Here is a 7,569-nt window from a genome sequence, read left to right as displayed (position 1 = left end):
ATGAGGTCACTGCGGCACCGGAGCATGTGTTGTGAGGTCATAACAGCCTTTTTCCTCAAGGAAAAGAAATGTGGAGATCCAAAGAAAGCAGGCAGTGAAGTTACTGCAGCCTAAGCCCAGCCTGGCCCGGGGAATTCCAAAGAAGGGTATTTACGGGGAAACAACTTTAGATGCCTTGGGCGCCTCGGAATTGTAGAGCTGCCAAGGCCTTCGTTTAACAAATATTGAGACCTGCTTTGTGGACCAAACATTGGGCGTACAGTCCTGAACAAAACCAAAAGGACCCCCTAGCTAGGGGAGCTAACGGACTGACAGGGGAAGCAAGCAAGAAACAAGTAAAAGGGCTACAACCTGGGAGAGCACAAAGAAGGAAATGGGTGCTGAAATAAGAGACCACCTTTGGAAAGTGTAAAACACGGCCCCCTCAGAGAAGGGGAGAGCTAAAGAGACCCGAAGGACAAGAAAGGAGGAACCAACCACCATTCCTCTAGGAAGCCCAAGGCAGCCAAACAAGCATGTGCAGAGTCCCCGAGTCAGGACTAGCTTGGGACACTCGTGAAATGGGCAGAGCATTCTGCCAGGATGGCCAGAGCATCACGAGCAGAGACCATGCATAGGACCCCTTTGCACCAACTCCGAGGAAGTTACCTAGGCCTCCAGGTGAGCCACACTGTGCTCTTTCAGAAACATGATTTGCGGTGCAATTATTCAGTTGCCCCAGGTATCTAGAAGTCTCTCGAGATCCAGGAACCTGTGAACTCCTCCTGCTTTGGAATCTGCAACAGTTCTAGTTAGATTTCTTCCAAGGGCTGAGGTTAACTACCACAGCCTAGTTTTACACGTAAAGAAACTGAGGAGGAGACCTGGGAGGAGGAAATTTTGGTTTTTCCCCCGCCAAATCGAGTGATTGGCAAGTCTCCTGGCTCCCAGTCTGGCATTCGGGAGGCTGGCATCATACCACATTGACCTTGTACATAACTCAGTACCGAACACAGTCGAGGCATTCACTGAATGCTTATTGGCCGACTGACGAGCTTTGTGTATGAAGATGACGCTTCTGCTCCAACATCCGTGGAACAGAAGGTCTGAATTGTCCACCCATACATTAGGCTGGGTTCCACTGACCCTGTTCTCACTCTCCTTCCAGCCCCTTGTGACTAAGGGCACACACCTGCAGAAAAGTTAAAAGTATTTCACAATATCTGTAAGCAAAACGTTTTATGGAGTTTGAAAGAAGCTCACAATAGTTTTCTTCTTTTAAACTTATTATACTTGATCCCAAAAGGTGGCCTTGAGGAGGAAAGTCCACAATAAAGAGGAAGGGGATGTCAAAAGTCAAGTTGATGGTCAGAGTACTAGCTCAGTGTTTTTCTTTTCTCTCCAGGAAAAGAATAGACCTGCCAAATTAGGAATCGTCACTAGATTTCCAGGAAATTCTACTTACCCGTGAGGCTTAAGAGGTTATCCAGAAATTTCTCACAGTCCCCTTAATAAGGTTAGGGGTCAGAGCACTCCAGAATATAGAGGGATGAAGTGACTCAGTCAAGAACACGCCTGGTTCTGAAGGTCGCTCTGTATACCCTGACCACGAAAATGCTCAGCTGCAATGTTGACCTCTCAGCGCCTTGCCTCACTCGTTACAGAGCTCTTCTCAACCCTGTTTTCGTCAAAAACCATTTCCTTTGCCAAAAGGGCAAACCATACAAATACCTCGTTTTCTGCGGCTCTAAAAACTCCTTGCTGCTCTTAAAAGTGGTTGAAAGAAGACAAGGAACATCAGAAAATCCTTACATCGGGGTCAAACCTGTCAACTTAATGTGTGGGTGGACTTGCTCATTTTCCTCCTTTTGGTTGACTGATGTTTGGGTTTCTCGACCCACCTACGTCTGCCTGTGGGTTAACTAAGATTTTGCTCTGGCGGACCAAGGGCAATGTATGCGTGTGCCAGGGCCGCGCTCTCAACGGGCGCATTGTTGCCGCTGGAGAAGTGAATCTCCCGTTACACAACATCAGGAATCATTTGGAAAGCATACTTAGAAAACCGACAGCCTGGCTGAACCTCAACATCTGCTAGCCTTGAGTTTAGACCTCTTTCTCTTCAACACAAGTCAGTAGAATTCTTCATACATATTTTTGAAGAGCTGGGAGAAAATGTGTCGACCTAATGACGAGGTACCCATAGCATAGGCTATGCAGCTATGTGTGGGCAGGGGCGGAATTATTCCCCAAGGCAACAGGTGAAGTGGTCATGTTCCTCTCAGGCTGCACTGCCTGACGTCACCATCGTCTACTAATAACTAAATGCCTAACGTGACCTAAGCACCAGTCATCGAGAAGGAAAAAACTCTTAGACACAGCCTCTGCTACGGTGAGAGAAGATCTAAAGATATAGAGCAGTAGTTTTGAAATTACGTTTAGGATGATGGTTTTTGTGTGTTATAAAGGTGGGGAGGAAAGGAAGGCTGGTCGTTTTGATGGTTTGGCTCTTTTGGTATTGATTTTTTAATTTTTTGCTCCCATGTGGAGTTGGGGCTTTTGTTTGTTTTTTGAGAAAGAGAGCACAAGCATGAATGGAGGAGGGGCAGAGAGAGAGAATACTAAGCAGGCTCCACACTGTCCGTGCAGAGCCCAATGTGGGGCTCGATCCCATGAACCCGAAAATCATGACCTGAACGGGAAATCACGAGTCACATGCTCAACTGACTGAGCCACCCAGGTGCCCCCCTCCCCCCCTGAGTTTAATAAACATCTAAGGCACAAAAATGCACACAAAGAGAAAAAGGGAGAGAGAATAAAACAAACGTTCATAATGACCAGGTTAAGGAATAGACATCATGGACACAATTGAAACCCCTGTGTATCATTTCTCCTCGATCCCATTTCCTTCCCCCCACCCGCTCCAGAGGGTAGCTACTGTTTTATTATTTTACCTTATATATCCACGAACTTCATAAAAAATATGTTTACATACAGACATGCAGGTATCTTTCTGCTACTTGTTTTTAAGTCTGCGTGAAGTTTGAGATGTTGCCTTGCTAGATTACATACTTTGAAACATTTTTTCACAACTGTATGGTGTCCTGTTACATACATTTATGACAATTTTTGAAATCCTTCTGCATTTTTGGAGATTCACACCTTCCATTTTACTAAATGTTGCCAGATTGTTCTCCAAAGTGGTTTTTTAAAAAGGTTCTTGCGGCGCCTGGGTGGCTCAGTCGGTTAAGCGCCCGACTTCGGCTCAGGTCACGATCTCGCGGTCCACGAGTTTGAGCCCCGCGTCGGGCTCTGTGCTGACCGCTCGGAGCCTGGAGCCTGTTTCAGATTCTGTGTCTCCCTCTCTCTCTGACCCTCCCCCGTTCATGTTCTCTCTCGGTCTCAAAAATAAATAAATATTTAAAACAAATAATAAAAAAATTAAAAGGTTCTTAATTGTGATAAAATGCACATAATGTAAACTTTATCATTCTAACCATTTTTCACTGTGCAGTTCAGGGTCATTAAGTACGTTTGTGCAACCATCACCACCATCCATCTCCAGAATTGAAGACCCTGAACTCATTAAGCGAGAACTCCCATTTCCCTCCCCTTGCAGCCCCCGGCAACCACTGTTCCACTTTCTAGCTCTGTGGACTTGACCACTTTGGGTACCTCACGTAACTTGAATTGTACAATAGTGGTCCTTTTGTGGCTGGTTTATTTCACTCCGCTTAAGGTCTTCAAGGTTCATCCAGGTCCTAGCAAGTCTCAGAATCTTACTCCTTTTTAAGGCTGAATAATATTCCATTGTATGTACGTACCATATTTTGTTTATCTGCTCATCTGTTGACGGACTGGGCAGTTTCCAGCTTCTGGCTCTTGTGAGTAATGCTGCCGTGAACGTGGGTGTACAGGTATCTGAGTCACTGCTTTCAACTCTTTTGGGTATATACTCAGAAGTGGAATTGCTGGATTGTATGGTATTTAACTTCTCAAGGAACCTTCAGGCCGTTTTACAGTGATTGCATCCTTTTACGTTCCTCCCATGAGACATGCGCAAGGGTTCCAGTTTTTTCATATCCACACCAAATTTGTTTTGTTTTTTTGATAATAGCCATCCTGGGTTTTTTTGGTTGATGTTTATTTTTGAAAGAGCATGAGTGGGGGGGGGGCAGAGAGAGAGAGAGAGAGAGAGGGGCGGGGGACAGAATCCAAAGAAGGCTCCAGATGCTATCAGCACAGAGCCTGGCCTGGGGCTTGAACCCACAAACCACAAGGCCAGGACCTGAGCTGAAGTTGGACCCTTAATTGACTGAGCCACTCAGGTGCCCGTTTTTTGTTTTTAATGTTTATTCATTTTAGAGACAGAGAGAGACAGAGCATGAATGGGGGAAGGTCAGAGAGAGAGGGAGACACAGAATCTGAAACAGGCTCCAGGCTCTGAGCTGTCAGCACAGAGCCCGATGCGGGGCTCGAACTCACAGACCGCGAAATCGTGACCCGAGCCGAAGTCGGTCGCCCAACTGACTGAGCCACCCAGGCACCCCTGTTTGTTTTTTAATTAGGGTTTCTTATGGCAAGAGAATAAGCTTTAAAAGATACACATCACTTCATTTCTGACTCTGTACAGGTCAGATGCAGGTCTGAAAAATTCCAGAAACCAGTAATGACTAAGAGAACTTAGCTTTCTTTATTCCTAGAATCCAGGAAGATAGAGTTTGGGATGCACAGAGAAACAGATGTTTCTGTACATAAGGGATGTGACTAATTGTTCCTCCAACAAAGGTCTTCTTAGCTTAAGACCCCAGAACATGGGGGTGGCTCAGTTGGTTGAACATGCAGTGCTTGATTTGGGCTCAGATCATGAGGTCATGGTTTTGAGATCAAGCCCTGCACGGATTGTGGAACCTGCTTAAGATTCTCGGTCTCTTCTTCTGCCCACCCCTTTGCACTCACACACGTGCTCACAGAATAAAAAATTTTAAGAAGACCCAGAATATGAAAGCAAAGGAAGAAAGGAATGGGAAGCAGATGGCCAGAAGGTCAGATAGGCACCTGTGGTCAGATAGACTATAGAGCAGTCATAGGAGGGAAGGATGAGTAAGTGACCATTATTAGGGTCATTTAAATGACTAACACCAAGGGAACGGTTAAGTAAATTGTGGTAAACCCGACCCGTGGTAGATTTTCCAGTCGTTAAAAAGAAAAGACTTTGAAGCGATATGGAAAATCCAGTATGAATTAATACTGAGGTACCAAAGTAAAACATAGATGTGTGCATCTACTGTGATTACAACTGTGAACAAGTCAGGTTTGTCTAGGAACATAGAAACAAAGTCTTTAAGTTGTTGATGGGCAGCAGAGAACAGAATTCAAAAAAGTTTGCAACAGAGAGGGGCCTCAATAGTTAAGATGTTCCATTTGCTTTTTGTAGCTCTCCTCAAAAATGGGTGTTTTGTACCATTATTTTACGTAAGAGGCAAGAAGATGTGTGCGTGTTTTAACCTCTTTTGTTCTTCCCTGTGGGTTTGGTGGTGCATCTTTAAGACTACTTAACTTCTGCTTTGCTGAAGAGCCCTTCACAGGTCACCGCTGGAGAGGACCCAAAGGGTTTCAAATCCTGGAAGTTTGTTTTCCTCACCAAAATGGCCTTTAGAAAATGATCCTTCAGTATCTTGGCCCGTTTTGCCTTGGTGCGGCATTCCAGCCACAGAGGCTGTTCTGTGCATACGTTGCAAGAAACTTGACTCCCTCGAGAATATAGGTTCACGCACCCAGAAATTCAGCTATAGATGTCACTTGCAGCCCTGACGAGATTTGAAGAACTTAACACGTAGGAAGTGGTTAGGACCCTCGAGTTGTTTTACACTTTAGGTAGGACTAGAGAGACAGGATTTCCAGGCGCTGGGCTTTCAAACTCTCTAGGGAGAAACTGAAACTCTCTCAAGGTGGTATTTAAATAGGAACCTTTACAGGGCTGAGGTTTTTTTGTTTCGTTTTTAAGTCAAAAAAGGTATTTGCATCTTTCATTTCTTGGCTGGATCTTATCCTTGATCCCTTTTGGCCAATCTAGAATATTTCACAAGAATACATACAAATTAACATTCAAATACTTAAATATTTGTTTGTTGTTAAAACTGTCCAAACATTAAAGACGTAAAGTAAAATGTTAAAGACAGAACGGGTCCAGTTGACTTCCCATCCGAGGTAACCACAACAAACAAGTATGAGTTTCTCTTCCTAAAATTTTTCTAAGCCTAGAAAAACACACACATACAGAACTTTTCATTTAGCAGAAGTGGGGCCTTGCTACTCTACAACTGCAAGTCCATTTTAGCCAAACCCCTGTCTCTAACTGCTGGGGGGGGGGGCGGTATTCCAGAGTCCCCGTCTCGAGCATTTAGGGGCCTTCTTGTCACTCAGTATGATGCGATGAACACTTTTGTGGACACATCTTTGTGTACCTCTGTGCACATATACCTAGGAGAGTTTCTTAGGAAGGGAATTGAACCACTTTTTAATCTTTTAGAATGGTTTTGGATTTACAGAAAAATCGAGTAGTTCGGAAAGGTGCATATGCCCCAATTAGCGAACCGATATTGAGACTTTAGTTGATCATCAAGTCCCGATTCTCAGGTTTCCTTGGTTTTTCCCTTAGTGTCCTTTTTCAGTCCTGGGACCCCGTCCAGGACACCGCATTCGCATTTCATTTAGTTCTCATGTCTCCTTAGGCTCCTCCAGGACTGTGGCAATTACTCAGGCTTTCCTGGGTTTTGAGGACATGGACCATTCTGGGGGGTACAGGCAGGTTGTGCTCTATTGGAATCTGAGGTTTTCCTCATGATTCGAATGTGGGTTTGGGGGAGGAAGATGCAGAGGCAACAACATGCTTGCTCACCATTGATGTTAACCTTGATCACCTGTGGGGGACCGTTTACCAGGTTTCTCCCCGTGAAGAGACTCTTGTCCCTCCTCCCCCACCCCCTGCTTTTCCATGTTGTGCTCTCTGGAAAGAAGTCACTCGACACAGCCCATGCCTAAGGAGTGGGGAGATATGCTCCCCTCGCTTTACTTTCTAACTTTCACAAATCACAAAATGGCATAAAATCAAATTCAAACAATAGATAAAGGGGTAAAATACACACCATTGTTAACAGCTTTGCGTTTCCTTCCCCCAATTTTTTTTCCATGTGTACTTAAGCCACTTTGTTCATCTCGACCCTGCCACCCATTAAGTTTTTTTAATGTTTATTTTTGAGAGAGAGAGAGAGAGAGAGAGAGAGCGAGCGCGCCCAAGCAGAGGAGGGGCAGAGAGAGAGGGAGACAGAATCCCAAGCAGGCTCCGTGCTGTCAGCACAGAGCCTGATGCGGGGCTCGAACCCACAAACCGTGAGATCATGACCTGGGCTGAAACCAAGAGTCAGACGCTTAACGACTGAGCCACCCAGGTGCCCCACCTGTTTTTTTAAAGGGGAAGCACATTCAACTTCCATGGAATTGGCCATTAAATTTTTTTTTTTTTAATATTTCCGAGAGAGAGTGATCAAGCAAGCCGGGGAGGGGCAGAGAGGGAGAATCTTAAACTGACTG

The 7,569-nt window shown here is 45.1% G+C and overlaps 1 long non-coding RNA gene across 2 annotated transcripts; it reads left to right on the top strand.

Moving 5' to 3' along the window:
• The first annotated feature begins 5 nt into the window (after positions 1-5).
• Positions 6-5,657, top strand: LOC122232805. 2 transcript variants are annotated; one of them, XR_006210218.1, is made up of 2 exons: positions 6-2,368; positions 5,553-5,657. It is a non-coding gene; the product is annotated as an uncharacterized LOC122232805 (long non-coding RNA). The 2 variants fall into 2 exon arrangements; XR_006210217.1 differs by having other exon boundaries at positions 5,527-5,657.
• The last annotated feature ends 1,912 nt before the right edge of the window (positions 5,658-7,569 follow it).

This window comes from Panthera tigris, chromosome D3 (genome assembly GCF_018350195.1).
Source record: "Panthera tigris isolate Pti1 chromosome D3, P.tigris_Pti1_mat1.1, whole genome shotgun sequence".
Taxonomy (NCBI): Eukaryota; Metazoa; Chordata; class Mammalia; order Carnivora; family Felidae; genus Panthera; species Panthera tigris.
The sequence above is the reverse complement of the archived record's forward strand: the minus strand, read 5'-3'. Positions and strand labels throughout refer to the sequence as shown.